Raw genomic sequence first — 9,689 nt, 5'->3', positions numbered from 1 at the left:
CCGTCCGCATGCCAGCAGGATGGCTGTGGCAGCCCCAGCCCCTCATTCCACCCTTAGGACACTGCCAACAGCTGGGGGTGGGGAAAAGGCACATCCCTTTCTCATGTCCTAGAAGGTGCCTGAGATTGTTTATATCCCAAGGGCTTAGTGTGGAAGAAAAAAAACTATGACCCTTTGTACATTATTTAGTGATTGATCTGCTAATCTAATAAATATATCAAATGAACAGATCTTGTGATAGTAAGCAGTTAACATTTTTCTAAAGATGTACAGACCGCTTTCACAACTAAAAAAAAATGAAAACTTTCAGGTTTAACCACCTACAGTTTTTCAGGTATTTAAACATTATTACTTAAATGCTTCTAAGCATTTAAATCCCCCAGATGTAATACATGAAATTATTTTAAATGCTTTTACACCTTAAAAAATAGACCAGACACACATAGTTCTATAAAGATTATAGTCCTGTTCTGTACATGTACTGAAACTGATTATAAACATTTCAGTACCATGGATTAACTTGGCTTATTTATTAGCTCTATTTTTGTTTTCATTTCTCTCTGAGGATACAGTTTTCAATTATTCTGGAATGCCAGGGCAATTATCTCAGGTGGCTGAAGATAGAGATACATGACTTAGAATCAGGGGCCCAGGACTTCATTGTAATCCCATCTGAGTCCTTCCCCATTGTGTGGCCCCTTTCTCATGGTTAGGTTTTTCTCCCTAGAAACTAGCCTGTTGGCTCCAAACAATCAGATAAGTTTTTATTTTTGTAACTCTCAAAATGCTTGTTGTCTTGTTCTCTTCAACATGAAAACCTTATCTCTTCAGCCCAGCCCAGCAGGTCTATTGTGATACCACTTGCTCCCAGTTGAGTCCATTCTGGTTCAGTTTGGTTCTATAACAACTTCTCTTTTTTATGGACCTTCCAGGCCTATTATTGACATGCCCATGATTGAGAGCCATACAGTACAACTTGTTATTTCAAAATGGTTATTTACAAGATTGGTCATGAGTTGATAAATTACTAAAACTGGGTAATGGGTACATGGAAGTTATACTCGTCTAGTATCATGTTAAAAATTTCCCATAGCAAAAAGCTTACAATTAAATACAGTGAGCCCCAGATGACCTCAGAGAACACTGGCTCATGCTAAACCTAAGAAGAGGGGCTAAAAAGTGAGCCACTTGAGGCTGCCAGTAGTCACTTCACATGGCAGCTGAGTGACTCCCCCAAGCCACCAGAGTGGCACCGGCGCAGGATGCACGTTGGATCTCTAACACAGAAATTATTTAACATATCCTTAGTGTGTTTTAAAAAACAAGACACTAATGTGATCTATGGGGAGGCAGGATGCTAAGCAGGCCAGGAAACTACACTGAGCAAATCACGGCCCCATGCACAAGTGGAGGCAGAGGAAGTGATGTTAATCTACATAATGTACAAAAGGGACTGAGGCTCAGGGTGAGAGGCCTTCCAGGCTGAGGGGAGGACAGGTGTGGAGAATGTAAAGGCCTATGGTTCACAGAGGGCACGTGGAGTGTTGGGTGGTAGAAGGAAAGGCTGCAGCACAGGGAGATGGGGTGGAAAGGAAGGTCGGGGCTTAGCTGGGAGGACAGTGTCTTCTGAGCCTGGTGATTTGGGCTATATTTGGTGAAGCTGGGGTGGGGGGGAATGTTTACTTAATTAGTTTTGAATCAGTAACTGATTTATTAAACTGGCAATCATATCCGCAGATCACCATTACTCCATGAGCTTCTCCCTCCACACCCAGTGTACCGTTCAAGGGCACCAACTTCAATCCTTCATGAGTGTATGCCCCTACTCATCCAGGTCCAAACCCTAGCCCCAAAACTGGCAAAGACTGTTCCACTAAGGCTGTGTTGTTCACAAACTTTTTTGACAGCATCTATTCGTAAGAAATCAGTTATACACTAGAGACTGGGTACATATATGTGTGTGGGCATAATATTCAGAGATAACTAAAGCAAGAATTTCACAGCATCCTTCTTCCCCTTTCCTGATTTGATGCATGTTGACAGTTGCTTTTCTATTCTGTTTCATTGCTGGTGGTGCCTAAATTGATTTTATAGCTTACTGACAGATCTCAACATACACTTTGAAAAACAGGGATCTAAAGAGCTTGTTCCTTTGCATTAAGGAACAAGAAACAGTATCTAGATGAAGAGTTGAGTATCATACATAACTTTTGATAATCACAAAGTTGTACCAAGAGCTGTTGCAATTACAGTAGTGCCACTGAAAAAATAGCTTCAATTTGGACTAACAGTTACCAAAGGGGAAAAGGACTGGGGAGGATGGGTAGAAAGGGAGGGATAAGGGGAGGGGAAGAAAGGGGGCATTACGAATAGCATGTATAATGTGGGGATGGGGGGCACAGGAGGGTTGTGCAACACAGAAGACAAGTAATGATTCTACAGCATCTTACTACGCTGATGGACAGTGACTATAATGGGGTTTGTGGAGGGGACTTGGTGATGGGGGGACTCTAGTAAACATAATGTTCCTCATGTAACTGTAGATTAATTATACCAAAAAATATAGCTTTACTTGATTTATTTTGACCCCATACATAATTTTGGGCTGGTTAATTTTTTGATTACTCATTACAACAAAATGTTCCAGGGAACCTTGTGAGAGAACCTACCAAATATTCATGCTATAACATTAAACTTATTTAAATATAACCTTTTGCATATAACCTGCTAGATTTACTTGAATTGGTCTTAGTCATTTTAGCTTTCTTACATGCTTTTACAATTTGGCTTACATTTCTAACATAGGATACAAAAAAATACCCATAATAATAATGCCAGAACTAAAGCTAGTAATGTTCCAACTATGTCGTAACTGAATAATAGATTTAACACTTCTCTTGCTGTTTCTCACCAGTGGGGTCTAAGTCAAGGTGCTTTGCTGTCCAGTGAGGTATAAGTCAAGGTGCTTTGCTGTTGAGCTAAACCTCACAGTTCACAGAACAGTGCAGCTGTGTGGACACATGCTTGATGTCTAGTTTGGCAGTTATCTTAATATATTTTTAATTTGTGCATGTTGCCTCATATCAAAACAGATTATAGTAACAAATATGAATATGTGAGAAATTATTGAACATATATCCATCACTGTCAGGAAATTTTCATTCTTCCACATCTCAGTTACTGTCCCTGCTGGCTAGTAGCAACTCAAGAAAGGAGAAGCTAGCAAATGGTTTTAACTGAAAGACACGTGGGAAGTTTGGGCCCCTAAGGCAGGTAACGGAAGTTTCATTTAGCCACGAACATTTTTATCAGCAATGATAATGTACTAAGTTTGCAAAGAAGGCTTTCTGCCAGATAGATTTATCCTGACTTGTGTAAAAATTAAATCTGGTAACATTTTTGGAGTCTGCATATTTCCATAAAGTTGATTAAAGATTAGGGCATAACTGTAATTCCATGATACAGTAATCATTTTATTATTATTCTGCTTAGGGCTTTAAGAAGGAAGGACCATTGTGCTTCACAAATAGATGTGAATAAATAAAACTCACTTGGGATAGTGGGTGAGATAATGACTTGTATTCCAAAGCATTTTGTTTCTAAATACCTTGCAATGAAGTTTAAACTGTAGGTACAAATAAGTCTCTTTGTTAGTATTCTATTAACAAAGCATGAATTATGTAAAAACAGAAAAGAAGAATGTTACAGAGGTATCCTGGGGGACAAAAAAGCATAAACCAATCTTCTGTTTTAAGTAAAGTATGCAATTGGTAAAAAATAGTGGTGAAAAGAATACAGTGCAATAATTTTTTATATTTTTTCCTTTAACTTTCACTTTCCATGGGTCCAGTGTGTGTGTGTAAACATCAGCTCATCAGCTTACAAAACAGCTTGTGAAAGACCCCAGCATGCTTGGATCATAAACTTGTAGTTACAGTTTTATGTTGGTCTAGATAACCCCTAAGACCTTTCGTGGTCATTCCCAGGAATTCTTTGGCTCAATTTCAGAGGTTTTTATTTCCTCATAAAGCAAACACAGGTATAAAAAACTTTAATGCAAACATCCAAATTGTAGCATGGATTAAAGTGCCTTGTCTGCCCCCACCCCCTGCCCTGCTATTTGAGGTTCAGAGGACACTGCCCAGTCATCCCAGAGAAGCCCCAAGTCCCTATCTGGATAACTTGGTGGGTAGGACCCCAAAGGAGCACAACAGTGCTATTCTGATGGGTTTTCATTTGCATCTCTTCAATATCAGCAGGGTTGAAGATGTTTACAACTGCTTATTAGCCATTTGTATTCTGTGAATGATCTGTTTCTGTCTTTTACCCATGTATCTATAGACCCAGGGTTTTTGTGGTCTCAGTCATCATTCAACAAATGTATGTTTAGTGTCATTATTATGTGCTTGCATTAGTTTTCTAGTGTGCTGTAACAAATTACCACAAACTTAGTGAGGTAAAAATGACACAAATTTACTATATAGTTCTGTAGAATTCCAAAACGGGTCTTAACTGAGCTGAGATCAAGATAGGACTATGCTTTTTTCCGGATGCTCTTTTCCACATTCCTTGGCTCATGACCCCCCTTCCTCCTATAAAGCCAGCTAACCTCTAACCATTCTTCCACAGACACATTTCCCCATCCCCCATCGGGAGGCTGCATCCGGAACTCTCTACTGCCTTCCCCTTCCATTTTTAAGGACTCTTGTGATTGCATTGGGCCCACCTGAATAATCCAGGATAATCTTATTTTAAGGTTAGCTGATTAGAAACCTTAATTCTGTCTACAACCTTCATTCTCCTTTGCCATGTAACCTAACATGTTTACAGGTTCAGGAAATTAGAACTTGGACATCTTTGGGGGAGCCATTCTGCTTACCAGAGTTTTAAAATAGGATATGAAGTTTTTCAAAATGATCCTGTCTACATAAATGGTACAAGCTAGTGGGAAAGAGATAATCACACAATTTCTTTTCTGTTATTTATCAGATTTTGGCATTAAGATTATTCTCTCTTTATAAAATGAATTAGGGAGCTTTTCATCTTTTCCCTGTGATTTAGAATTATCTTTGTAGGTTGGGTAGAACTCAGAAGTAAAATAAGGGTAAATCTTTAAAAACGTTAACTCCTTTTGTAGTTACTGATCTTATTAAAAATTAAAGTAATGTTTAGGTAGCATTTTCTATTTGGAAACTTTAATGCAACAAAACAAGAAAATATTGAAAAAGAACTCTGTCTTGCCAATGGATTTCAGCCCCAGGCAAGTTCACTATGGGTTCAACGTGACCAAAGAAATGAGTGGAACGTTCTTGGGGTGAAAGGTTTATTCCCAACTTTATTTCCACGGTGGGAGGTCAGTCACTAAAATCCCATTCGCTCAGAGTGAGTCTGCATGCAGCAAGCCAGTCTCTTGCCTCTGGGCCTCTCTGCCCGCACAGCTGTCCCAGTCTCTGCCTCAGCGCTGCCACCACTCCGGCCTCTGCTCTCCTGCAGCCTTGCAGCCCTGCCAATGTGTCACCCAGAGCACTGGGCAGGGCTCTCTATGTAGAGTCAGTAACGGCACATTGCCATCACGTGTGTAGTGAGCTAGCCAACCAGGGTCAGGTGAGAATCCTGGCCACAGGAACTTTCATTTTATCCACAACTCATTATAGATAAAATGATTGCATTCTAGAATCTTCAGATTCACACTTGGCTTGCCCCCGCTCCAGATCTTTAACTTGAATGTCACTTCCTCAGTGAGCCTCTTCTGTATTCAGATTTGGGATCCTTCAGCAGTCTCAACTTCTTAGTACTTACCACTTTCTAATCAACTGCATATTTTACTTGTCTACTCTTACTAGAATGCAAACTGCATTGTAGCAGGGATTTTTGAGCAAATACTTAAAATCTTAATAGTCTGCTCTTCCTGAATTTTCAGAGCTTACCTGTTCATTCTTCCAAACTTACTTGTATTTTTAAAGTTTTTTGACTAAAGTAATACGTATTTTGAAAAATGCAAACATTACAGAAGTGCCTTGTCCTCATTTCTGCCATACACCCTGCAATCCCACCATCTCAAGGTAGCCACTGTTAAGTGTGATGTGTATCTTTCCAGACTTTTCTATGCATGTACACATATATCTGCTAAAAAGAGAAAAGGTAGAGTATGAATTCATGATTCTGCCGCTTGCGTTTTTCACTTAATATAGTCTTTATAAATCAATACATAGGCACCCATGTTATTCTTTTAAATAGCTTTTTATATTGATGGATGCATTATGATTCATTTAATCAGTCTTCTATTAATAAATGTATTTAGGTTTAATTTTTTAATTTTGGCTATTACAATCAGTACAACTGTGACTCTCTTTGTACATCTACTGTATTACTTGTGATGGTGTGGATAAAATGAGAGTTCCTGTGGCCAGGATTCTCACCTGGCTGTGGTTGACTAGCTCACTGCACACCTGTGGGCGATATACGGCTGTTGACTCTATAAAAGCTCCGCCCAGTGCTCTGGGCGTGACACGGTGGCAGGGCTGCAAGGCTGCAGGAGAGCAGAGCAGAGGCTGGAGTGGTGGCAGCGCTGAGGACAGAGGCCCAGAGGACGGCTGTGCAGGACGACTGTGCAGAGAGGCCCAGAGGATGGCTGTGTGGACAGAGGGGCCCAGAGGCAGAGACCGGCTTGCTGCATGCAGACTCGCTCGGAGTGAACGGGATTTTAATGACTGACCTGCCACCTGGAAATAAAGTTGGGCATAACCCTTTCACCCCAAGAACGTTTTGCTGTCATTTTCTTTAGTCACACTGAATCCATAGCGAACTTGCCTGGGGCCAAAACCCATTGGCAAGACAGATGGCATTTCTTCCCAGAGATGGAATTGCTGGGTCCAAGGATAGTCACTTTTCACATTTTTGTATATTACCCAGCCAGTTGTCTTCCCAAAAGGTTGTATCAGTTTATACTCCCCCAAACCATGTGAGTTCCTGTTTCCCTATGGCTCACTAACATGGGATATCATCAGTCTTTTAAATTTTTGTCAGTCTGATACTCTTATTTTTTAATTTTCCCAGATTTATTGAGATGATAGACTCTTGTTTTAATCACTTCCTTTTTACCCCTTGGTGAGGAAGGGATTCTCACCCTAGAGTTATGGGGATGGCCAAACATAACACCTGACACTGGACAAGTGAGATTGACAGCAGTTGATTTAGTCACAAATAGAGCATAGGGGAGGACACCACTGGCCACCCAGGGCCACACAGGTGTTGCATTGAAGAATTTAATGAACAACCAGAGGCTGTGGGGGACAGGCTTTGTAACAGCAAGAGGATGAAGTGTGCTGCTTGGTTCCTTGCAGGGGGTGTGATTGGCTTGTTTGAATAATTCCGCAGGCTGGCAAAGAACTAAAGACTTACTACTCAGAGATAAACAGGAACTGCACCTGGTCCATTTGATAAGGATTGGTCAGGGCAACTTTCAGTTAGACAGTTGGACACCCTCCTGATTGTACCAGATGTCAAGATAGCACAGAACATTAGATCTTAATTTCAACCGTTCCTGGTTAATTATGAGGATTCCTTTTGAGTATTGATTTTTTAATGATTTTCTGCCATTTGTTTTTTTCTCATTTAATAAACTCATGGATAATTAATTTCATCTGTAATATTTATTTTTATTTTCTTGAGCTGTCATTGGGAATTCCCCCCCCCTAACTGATAAGAACGACTGGTTTGCAGTTTGCCATTCTATGCTGTCTTTATTGGGAATTGGTGTAAGGGGAACTGTGGCTTCATAAAGTGAAATAGCATTTCAACTTTTCTGATTTCTGATACAGATCTACAGGGTGAGGATTATCTATTCACTAAAAGTTTGAAATAATTATCCCATTAAACCATCTGAGCCCAGAGATTTTTTGGATATATTTCTTGAATAATGTTTTCAACATCTTTCTTAATTTTTTAATTTCATATCCCAGAAAATGGTCTACTTTATCCAGATTATCATATGCATTAGAACAGAGTCAGATAAGATATTCTCTTATTTTCCTGGTGTTTTTAAGATGCAAAACCACATATTCTATGAAACAGGAACAGAATGCTACAATGAGGATTAAGTTGAGTTCAAGACAGGTGGAATGGAAATTGGCTAAAATGAATGGAAAACAAAACAAGCAGAACTAAATATCTATTGGAGAAAACAAAGAGAACCCTTGACTCTGGAGAAAATTAAATCTGTGATGGTGAAGAAAAATGAGATACTTCCCCAGAATGCAGAGAAGAAGAACAAATGGTGATCTAATGTGCTAATTTTAGGAGAGGGAAAAAAAAAGATCTATTCACAGAATGGACAGTAACATATTAGGAAGAAAGTTTTGTAAGCTGAAAAGAACACCTCTTTTATTTCTGGAAAATTAATAGGAAAGTGCCCACACTGAGATTAATACTGGCAAAATGACTTGAGAGTAAAGAAAAATCTCAACGAGCACCCTGCAAATTGCTCACCTAATAGACTAGCCCAGCTTTGCTACCATCTTTCTTATTGTTATTTTTTGAGATGTTAATGATACAGAACATATAAGTGTCTGGTGTATTTGCTACCATTTTAAGAACCAAAAGACAATGGGATAAGGAGAGCGTCTAGGGAAAAGTTTGAGACTTTTCTAAGAATTCTATATAGTCAAGATGTCATTTGCATGTAAAGACAGTAGAAAGGCATTCTCACCAAGAGCAAAAGCTTAGAAAAACATAACATTCAGGAGTCCTACCTGAAATCACCAGACAAGTGAGAGATGAGTTCCAATGAGGAAGAGAAAAATCAAGCACAAAAAACTGGCAGTGACATTGATACTAATTGAACAAAGGGTTGGCAAAAGCCAAAAACACTGATTGAAAAAGGAATTTGTGTAAACAAAATTGTGTAAAAATTGTGTAAAAGTGTAAACAAAAGCTGGGTTTATCATCCTGTATTAAATAGGCAAATATAAATAGGTGTGAGGGCAGCAGGCCAGGAGATGGAAAGACACATTAACATTTTTCTTTACACAAAGAGGAATATAAAAATGATTTGTTATTAATAATTTGTGAAATATAACTTGCATTTTTATTTGATAAAGGCAGTCGCCAGAATTAAAAACATAAAAGCAAATATAAAATATAAAAATAAATATGTAAAAAATAAAAGCAAATATGTAAAAATTCAGAAAACAGGAAAAAGCAAGAAAAAAACTATAGAACAGGATGGCAGATGACCAAATAAACCAGCTATAATAGCTGATGGATTAAATCCCAGCCAGAGTGGAGGCGCAGCAGCTTTTAGGACAGATCCTTTGTGCCTCCAGGCTTTTATTAATGCTGAACCCAAGGCCTGACTTGCTTTCCCTCCCTGTATAAGGCTAAGGCCTCAGTTCCAGGCAGACTTCCTCCCGGCAGTCCTCCCGGGCCACCCGCGGCAGAATGAGCACTCGGCACAGAGCGCGGACTGAGCATGCGAAGTTGAGGCTCCGGGTCTGGGACAAAATACCCACTTTCCGTCTCACCCGCGGATGCAGCGTTGGGGCCGTGACCCGGCCTCCAGCCAGGTGCGGGGCACAGGATAAGAGCACTAAAACCCTGCCCGACTGTTATTTATATCGTTTTCCTCGTTGCCCGCCTTTTCTCCCCCGGAGAAAGTTTCAAACCGGCTCGGTTTGCTGACAGACAGTCAC

Source organism: Manis javanica, chromosome 5 (assembly GCF_040802235.1).
Source record: "Manis javanica isolate MJ-LG chromosome 5, MJ_LKY, whole genome shotgun sequence".
Lineage (NCBI taxonomy): Eukaryota > Metazoa > Chordata > Mammalia > Pholidota > Manidae > Manis > Manis javanica.
This window is presented reverse-complemented; position numbering follows the sequence as displayed.